This window comes from Lissotriton vulgaris, chromosome 2_1 (genome assembly GCF_964263255.1).
Source record: "Lissotriton vulgaris chromosome 2_1, aLisVul1.2, whole genome shotgun sequence".
Taxonomy (NCBI): Eukaryota; Metazoa; Chordata; class Amphibia; order Caudata; family Salamandridae; genus Lissotriton; species Lissotriton vulgaris.
This window is the reverse complement of record NC_141687.1, coordinates 870,396,302-870,406,016: the sequence shown is the minus strand read 5'-3', so window position 1 is coordinate 870,406,016 and position 9,715 is coordinate 870,396,302.

Genomic DNA, 9,715 nt, shown 5'->3' with positions numbered 1-9,715 from the left:
ATCCACAAAATACGTTAACTAAAACAACACAAAATCTTTAAAATTCTTAGGTAACACTCGGACCCTGTTCCCGAAATTCGAAACCTCATGAGAATCAGTAAAAACAGTTTCCAAACAGACTAATTCTTTGTTAGCAGATTTCATAGCAGACTCCCTTCCAAAATCAGGCTCAGAAGTGAAATTTGACATCCTTTGGAATCATTCTGTTCACTTTTGCTAATCTTGTAACATCCTACCAAGATCCAATGCAGAAGACCTCCCAACTTTAACCCTTTAAAGACACCTGAAAACTTAGATTGACCTTTTTTAATGTACACTGGTAACTTGATCTTAACTGAGTCTCCAATTTGTAATGGCCTCCTTTTTTTACTTTTGACAATTGTTTTTACATCCCTTTTAACTCTCAACTCACAATTAGACCATGCTTGTTTAAATATTTCTCTTACATCAGCGTTTTGTCATTGTTTACAATCCCATTTAAGTTCAGTTCATGTCTTGGCTTCCTTCCTTTGAGTAGCTGAAATGGAGAAAAGTTTGTAGTGCAATGCGGAGTACAATGATATAACCATATCAAATCTGACACTTGTTTTTTTAACATCAATGCACCTCCAACGCCAATTGAATACCCTCTACTAAAGTCTTGTTAAATCTTTCTACTAAGCCATTCGTATTTTCCGAATCAAGTGCAGTTTTTACATGTTCAATGTTAAGATCCTTCAAAAATTTTGAAAATACAGGAGACCTAAATTGTGTCCCATTAGACACAAGATTTCCTGGGGAAACTTTATTTTCTAAAAAATATTCTTTAAAAAATCAACAATTACAGGGGCATCGTCCTGAGAAACCCACTTTGTTTCCATCCATTTTGGAGAAGTAATCTATCACAACCATGATGTACACCATACCAGGATCCATTCCTTCACATGGCCCTAAAATGTCAATGGCCAGTTTTTTCCATAGCTTCTCTGGCATTGACAATCTTACCAAATCAGAATATTGCACTTTGTCAGAATACATACATAACAAACTTGTTCTTACGAAACTTCACTGTCCATATAAGTCCACAAAAAGAAAACCTTGAGTTTCTTACTTGTACTCGTTTGACCTGTATGACCAAAATGAGCAATAAAGATCAATTTCTTCCTTATACCAACCGGTGGCACAAACCATTCACCCTTCATGACCAAATAATTATTGAACGAAAATTCATCTCTCACCTTCTAAAAAAAAACACAACCTTCTTTAGACAAGAACTTCTCCAAAGGCCAACCATCTACAATATACTTTATCATATTCAATATTTCAGCCTCCAAACTTGCCTTTATCAATTCCTCTTTAGAAACTACCTGTGCTACAGCCAAAATAACATCTTCAACAGTGGCAACTACACACTTTTCCTGCTGAAATGTACGCTGTAGTGGTTGCAACGCATGAGAAAGTCTTGACAGTCGGCTCCTACATTCTATAATCCAGGTATATGTCACTACAAAATTATACTTTTATAGCTTTGCCAATTACCGCACTAATCTTGACGCCTTTCTTACCCCATTTTTAGACAACAAAGATATTAACGATTTGTGATCAGTCTGCAATTTGAAAGACTTACCCCATTGATATGTCTTAATGCTCTACAGCCCAGGCACATCCTAAAGCTTCCGGTTATGTAGTGGAATACTTTGTTTCTGTTAAAGTACAAGCTCTGAAAGCAAAAGCAATCTTGTTTTCCACACCTCCTTTACCTTGAAACCACACCAAGGCCAGTGGCACTGGCATCAGCATTTGCCACGTTATTAGCAAACTGCGAGAATGGTGAACGTTTTACATTCCACAATAGCACTTTTTATAGCACGGACAGCTTGAGCATAATCCTTAGTCCACCCAAATTTGGCCCCTTTTTTAAGCAACGCTCTTAAAGGAAGAGCAACATCAGAAAATGTGCATACAAATCATGAACAATATTCACATAACCCTAGAAATGACAGTTGTTCCCTGGTTCTCCTAAACCACGAATTGCCTGCAAAAGAGCTTTCTTAAGTGAAATACCTTGACAATTAATCTGATGACCCAAGTATTCTATCTCATGGAAATTTTTCTTACATTTGTACAAACAGATTGTCATTCCCTTCTCCTCTAGAATTGACAGTACATTATTGACAATTTCACGATGTTTGTCCAAAGAATCTGAATAAATCAACATATCATCCTGGAATGCCACTACCCTGTCAGTATTTCCAAAAAGACAATTCATATGTTTTTGAAATGCTGACGTCGCTGACGACCGTCCAAAAGGCATCCTAACATATCTGAATGTGCCTTCAGGAATGATGAAAGTAGTAATATGTCTGGAATCTTCTGTCAGTTCAATTTGATGATACGCCAACTTTAGAGGTCGAGCGGTACCTCATGGCCATGAAGTCCCTCCCTCCTCAGCCGGGTTCCATGGCGCCTCCGGGCCTAACGGCCCCTAGCGGGTCGGGTGCTTCGGCTCAGACGCGGTCGGGTGCTTCGGCCCCGGTGCCGACTTCGGTCCCGGCGCCGCAGGCCGTCCCTGGATCCGCTTCCGGATCGTCACCGGTCGACCTCCCGACCTCACTGGTGCCGGCCCCGCGGGTGTCACCTCCGGCGCCTGCTATGGGGGCCGTCCCCGATCCTACTCTTGGTCCGGTTCCGGTGTCGGAGCGGTGCCACTGGGCGCCGCTACCGACGGCCTTTGGGGATTTCTATTTCCATGAACTAGCCCCATCTGCTGATCCTGAACTACAGGAGATGGGTGACGAGGGTGATTGGGAGGGGTCTGAGGACCCTCTGGCACGGGAGTGCCAGTCTCAACAGGACTGGACATATGAGCTTGGGGAGGCCAGTGGTATTGACACTTTGCCAGACACTGGATTTGTCTCCCCTCCAAGGGTGGCTACGGAGGAGGGGGCTGCTTATAGTGTAGTGTTGACGAGGGCAGCCAAGGCCCTAAACCTTGAGCTCCTTGTTGCAGCCGTGAGGACTAACCTCCTCACTGAGGTCCTCAAACCGCAGGCAAGCTCCAGTGAGCCTCTACTGCCGTTCAATGAGGCCTTGTGTGACGTTCTTGTGGGCCTTTGGTCCAAGCCCACCACAGGTCCGCCTGTGGATATGAACGTGGCCAGATGCTACCACCCGGCCCGTGCGACCCATGCTTTTTGTCCACCCATCCCACCCCCGAGAGCCTGGTCATCCAGGCCTCCACTTCCCAGATCGCATTCCCGACGGCCCCGCCCGATCGGGAATCCAAGAGGTACGAACAGTTCAGGAAGGTGTTCTCGTCCCTGAGTTTGGGACTGCGGTCAGTCAATACCGCATGCCTCTTGGGCCGCTACACCCACACCCTGTGGGAGATGGTCGCGGACGTGCTGCTACAATGTCCGGAGGAGGTCCGGGCAAACCTCGCCCAAGCCCTTGCGGAGGGTCGAGATGCAGCACGGTATTCCATCTGGTGTGGGCTGGATACAACAGACTCACTGGGCAGGGCGATGGCAACGACAGTGGCGGTTCGACGCCACGCCTGGTTGAGGTCCGCCAACTTTTCGGCCGATGTCCAGGCTACCCTCCTGGATATGCCGTTCGATGGCCGTCGCCTCTTTGGCGACAAGGCAGACCATGCGCTTGAGCGTTTTAAGGACTCCAGGGCTACGGCCAAGTCCTTGGGCCTCTTGGCCCCACGCCAGCAAACTGGTGCCTTTCGCTCCTTTCGTGGCCAAGGAAGGGGCGCACCCACACGTGCCGCCAGCCACGCGCCGCAGAACGCTCAACAGCGCGGTGGCGGCCGTGGAAACTGCCGTAGTGGCGGTCGGGGACCACGGCAAGGCCAGTTCACACCTTCCCCCGCAGCACCTGCCTCAAAACCCTCCTAGTCCGTGCTTTCAGGCCCATGTGACGCCAGTGGGGGGGGTCAGGGTTCGCCGTCACCTCTTCCACTGGCGCACTGTCACATTGGACAGGTGGGTGCTGCAAATCGTCCGAAGGGGCTACCCCCTTCCCTTCGAGGTGACCCCTCCAGCCATGCCACCGCAATTCCACCGCGTGTCGGGGGGTCACTTGCAACTTCTGCAAGAGGAAGTCACGGCCCTCTTGGCCAAGGGGGCCATCGAGCGCGTTCCTGGGCCGGAAGTAGGATGTGGTTGTTACTCCCACTACTTTCTGGTACCCAATAAGGGCAAAGGGGGCCTACGCCCTATCTTGGACCTACGGAACGTCAACGGCTTCCTCCGACAGGAGAAGTTCAAGATGCTGACTCTGGCTCAGGTCTTAGCTGCCCTGGACCCCAGAGACTGGATGGTAGCGTTGGACTTGCAGGACGCTTATTTTCATATCCCCCTCCTGCCGGCCAACCGGCGATACCTTCGGTTCACGGTAGGCCATGAGCACTTTCAATTTACCGTGCTCCCCTTCGGCCTTACCAGCGCCCCACGGGTGTTCACGAAAGTGATGGCAGTGGTCGCAGCCCATCTGCGCAGGTTGGGGGTGTCCGTCTTCCCCTACCTCGACGACTGGTTGTTGAAGGCAGGCTCGCCCCAGACAGTCGTCTCTGGCCGATCTCCTGCACCTGCTGGGGTTCTCCATCAACGTGCCGAAGTCGCACCTGTGTCCCTCCCAGAAGCTCCTCTTCATCGGAACGGTTCTGGACTCAGTGCAGTTTCGGGTTTATCCTCCCGAACAGCAGGTTTGGGATATTCAGGCTATGATTCCGATCTTTCAGCCTTTATCCCGAGTCTCGGTCAGGTTGGCGCTGCGACTTCTGGGGCTGATGGCCTCCTGCATCACGCCCGGTGGCGGGTGCGGGCTCTACAGTGGGACCTGAAGTTTCAGTGGGCTCAGCATCAGGGCAACTTGTCCGACCATGTCTTGATCTCGGAGGGCACTGCGAGACAGTTGCAGTGGTGGCTCACGGACTGTGATTGGGTCAGTGGCAGATCCCTCTCCCTACCCCACCTGGAGCACGTAGTTGTTACGGACGCGTCACTCCTGGGCTGGGGGTGGGGGGGCCACATGGGAGAGGCGTAGATCAGAGGCCTCTGGTCTCCGGCGGAGTCCCGGCTCCACATCAACCTTCTGGAGCTGCGGGCGATCCGTCTTGCACTGAAGGCATTCCTCCCCTCTGTAAGGGGGAGTGTAGTGCAGGTGTTCACGGACAACACCACCGCCATGTGGTACTGCAACAAACAGGGCGGGGTGGGGTCGTGGACCCTATGCCAGGAGGCTCTGCGCCTCTGGCAGTGGCTGGAACATCAGGGCGTGACCCTGGTGGTTCAACACTTGGCAGGTTCCCTGAACGCCAGGGCGGACGAACTCAGCCGCCGGTGCATGATGGATCACGAATGGCGTCTGAACTCGGACATGGCGCAAGGCCTCTTTCAGCAGTGGGGAGAGCCTTGGTTAGATCTATTCGCCACAGAAGAGAACGCGCAATGTCATCAGTTCTGCGCGTTGGAGTTTCCAAGGCGGCACTCGCTCGGAGACGCTTTTCGTCGTGAATGGAGTTGTGGTCTATAGTACACCTTTCCGCCTATACCACTTCTGCCCAGAGTGCTGAAGAAGATCAGGTGCGATGGGGCCCAGGATATCAGTCGATCCCCCGATTCGTCTGCCTCTTCGGGAGGACCTTCTGTCGCAGCAACAGGGGACGGTCCTCCACCCGAACCTGTCCAGTCTCCACCTACGAGCTAGGAGATTGAGCGGCAACAGTTGAGGCCATTTGACTTGCCTCCCGAAGTCTGTAATGTCATTTTTGGCAGCCAGGCGTCCCTCCACGAAGTCGGTATACGCCTGCAGGTGGAACAGATTTGTGGCATGGTGCACAGCAAATGCTGTGGATCCACTCTCTGCACCCCTTTCTGAGGTTCTCCTCTTCCTTCTTTCTCTTGCCCAGCAGGGCTCTGCTCTGGGCACTGTCAAGGGCTACCTTTCTGGCCTTTCCGCCTTCTTAAGGCTCCTTGATCAGCCTTCCTTGTTCAAGTCCTCTATTGTAAAAAGGTTTTTGAAGGGCATCACACACATGTTCCCTCCTGTTCCCTTCGTGATGCCCCAGTGGGACTTGAATCTTGTGCTTACCTACCTAATGTGTGCTCCCTTTGAGCCGCTCCATAACTGTCCTCTCCGTCTTCTTACCTTGAAGACTGCTTTCCTGGTTGCCATCACCTCTGCCAGGAGAGTGAGTGAGCTCCAGGCTCTTTCTTCTTCACCTCCTGTCTTCTCTGTTCATCCGGACAAGGTTATGTTGCGGACAAGACCCTCTTTCCTGCCCAAGGTTGTCACGGCCTTCCACATCGGGCAGTCCATTACCTTGCCCACCTTCTTTCCGCCTCTGCATCCCTTGAAAGAGGAAGAGAGGCTCCACCGTCTGGACCCAAAACGTGCGCTCTCTTACTATCTGGATCGCACACGCCAGTTCCGGGTGGATGACCAACTCTTTGTTGGTTATGTAGGCGCTAAGAAGGGAAAGGCGGTGCACAAGAGGACCATCTCACGGTGGATCATCTTGTGTATCAAGGCGTGTTACTCCTTGGCTAAGAAGGAACCCCCTGTTGGACTGAGGGCTCATTCCACTCGGGCCACGGCGACTACCACTGCCCTAGGCCGAGGAGTGCCCTTGCAGGACATTTGGCAGGCAGCTATGTGGGCCTCGCTGCACATGTTTGCAAGACACTATTGCCTGGACAGCCAAGTCCGGAGGGATGGCTTGTTTGGCCGTTCCGTACTCCAGGACTTTCTGGTGTGATTATTGGTTCGCAGACCCACCACCGGGGTTGGTATTGCTGGGATATCTATTCTAAGGTAAGGAATCTATCACTCACGTGTCTCTTTCAGATGCACAAGTTACTACTTGTGTAACGATATATCTGTAAGAGACATTAGTTAGTGATAGATTCCTTACCGACCCACCCATCTTCCCCGTTCTGCGAACCGATATCTAGGGTTAAGGTCCTCCCCTTTCAGGGCCCTAGTTTCATGGCATCAGAGTTGGTTCTATCATGGCTCTGCGTATCTGGCGCGGAAAAGCTGTGTATCAGAACTGACGTCAGCGAGCATGGGCGGCGTCTATGTACTCCGACGTCATTCCGGTGCTAACGACGACTGACGCGGAGCCGCGAACGACGCCTGCCGGAACGCAGGGATATTGCTACGCAAAATTTTCCAGATCCAGTTTGACCCCTGGGGATATTCTAAGATAAGGAATCTATCACTAACTAATGTCTCTTACAGATATATCGTTACACAAGTAGTAACTTGTGCAACACCTTCCTTACATAACATAGTAATCCATTGAGACAACTTATGTCTTACTGATAATGGTACATTCCTTAACCTATGCTTAGTAGGCATTGCATTTTTTTAAATTGAATCTTGTGTGTGAATTCTTTGACTCTTCCTTAGTCTTCTCTCAACACTTCTTTGTGTTTATTCAAAATAGAACCCCCCTCTTCATTATACATCCCCTCCTTATTCTGTACCATCAAAAAATATTCTGCTATGCTCACCGGTTTCTTAGAATTAGATGCAATATAATGTTATACTTGCCTTGATGTCTCCAACCGAGTACTTGCAGTTCTTCTATTGCAACATACACTTTGCCAGTTCTTTTTTTTTATGTTTAAATGGAGTTTCTGAAATGAAATACCCTAACATTTGAATTTCTTTACCACCAAAACCAAAAACGTTAATTTCATTTGGTTCCGATATCTTGTTCCAATTTCTGTGAAAAAAAAAATATTAAAAAAAGAATCTGAAATAATGGTATACGGGAATACTGAATCTGCCATTACTTCCAACTCTTTACTATCCATAGTAATTTCACACAACGAAGGCCCACCAGCAGCTTCAACAGAAGAGTACACCACCGCACTTACTATTATTTTTTATTTTTTTACATCTGTAATCGAATCCTTTTCTTCCATAGAATTTCACTCCATACTATGCTTTAGAGTTTAATTCATGTTTGCCTCTCACACAACTGTTTCCATCGCACTGGATACTTGTCTATTGCTGTTCTGACACATTACCCCAAAGTGCTCAATTTTTTTACACTTCAAACACACTCAGTCTTAAGCAGGACAATTGTTAAACTGACTAGAATGAGATCTTGAACCACAACGCGTAAATAAAATTTTCCCAACAGTAACATCTGGACAATTTCTTTTGCCACCTTTTCACTTTTTGTTCAGGAGGTTTCTGCACACCTTTAGCAGCTAAAGCGCCTACACCCACAGACATATTATTCACATTGATAGTGTTAAAAGATGTAAGAGAACGTTCTACACTCTTCGCCACTTCTATGGCTTCTTGTAAACTTCGACTGTGTTGACGCAGCAACTGTTTCTGAATCTTATTGTAACAGTTTATAATTAACTTATATCTGAAAGTGTCCACCTGTGCACCAAACTCTCAATTAGCTGCTAAATTCCTTAAACTAGAAACATATGAATCAACAGATTTGTTCACTAACTGATGTCTAGTATAAAAATGATATCTTTCGAACACAATATGTGGTTTTTCTGGAAACCTTTTCTTCAATCTATCCAAAGCCTCCGCAAAGCAATCATAATCACCTGCCTCGATGCCATGTGGTATAGGAATTACAGGTAAAGGCTCAAATATATCCAGCATCTGCTTCCATCCGATTCAACAACAATGCTCTTTTCGTTTCTGGGCTAAAACTACCACCATTCACTGCCAAGTAGGTCTTAAACTGTCTAAGCTATTTCTCTCCACTTCACACAGTTCAAGTTCTACATTTATATAGCGCACTACTCACCCAGGGGTCTCAAGGCGCTTGGGGAGGGGGGTAATTACATGTCGAATATCCATGTTTTTAGTTTTTTTCTGAAGGAGAGGTGGTTCTGAGTGAGGCGGAGGTGGGTGGGGAGAGAATTCCAGGTTTTGGCCGCTAAGTAGGAGAAGGATCTCCCCCCCCCCCCTCCCCCCCATGGTGGATTTATGGATGCGTGGAATTGCGGCAAGGGCTTGATTGGACGATCGAAGTTGGCAGGTGGGGGTGTAAAAGGACAGGCGCGTGTTGAGGCATTCGGGTCCTAGGTCGTAGAGTGCTTTGTGTGCGTGGGTGAGGAGACGGAACGTTATTCTCTTGTTGACGGGGAGCCAGTGGAGGTCTTTGAGGTGACCGGAAATGTGAGCTTGGCGGGGGACGTCTAGTATGAGTCTGGCTGAGGCGTTTTGGATGCGTTGGAGTTTTTTCTGTAGTTTGGCTGTGGTTCCGGCGTAAAGGGTGTTTCCGTAGTCCAGTCAGCTTGTGACCAGTGCGTGGGTGACCATCTTTCTTGTTTCGGTAGGGATCCAACGGAACATTTTTTTGAGCATACGTAGGATGTTGAAGCATGATGATGAGACGGCGCTGACTTGTCTGGTCATCGAGAGGGAGGAGTCCAGGATGAAGCCCAGGTTACGTGCGTGGTCCGTAGGTGTGGGTGCGTTTCCCAGGGCCGGTGGCCACCATGAGTCATCCCAAGCGGAGGGGGATGATCCTAAGATGAGGGCTTCAGTTTTGTCTGAGTTCAGTTTTAGACGGCTGTTCTTCATCCACTCGGCTACTTCTTTCATCCCTTCGTGTAAGTTGGTTTTGGCGGTGTTTGGGTCTTTGGTGAGGGAGAGGATCAGCTGGGTATCGTCTGCGTAGGAGATGATGTTGAGGTTGTGTTGGCGCGCGTTGGAGGCGAGGGGACTCATGTAT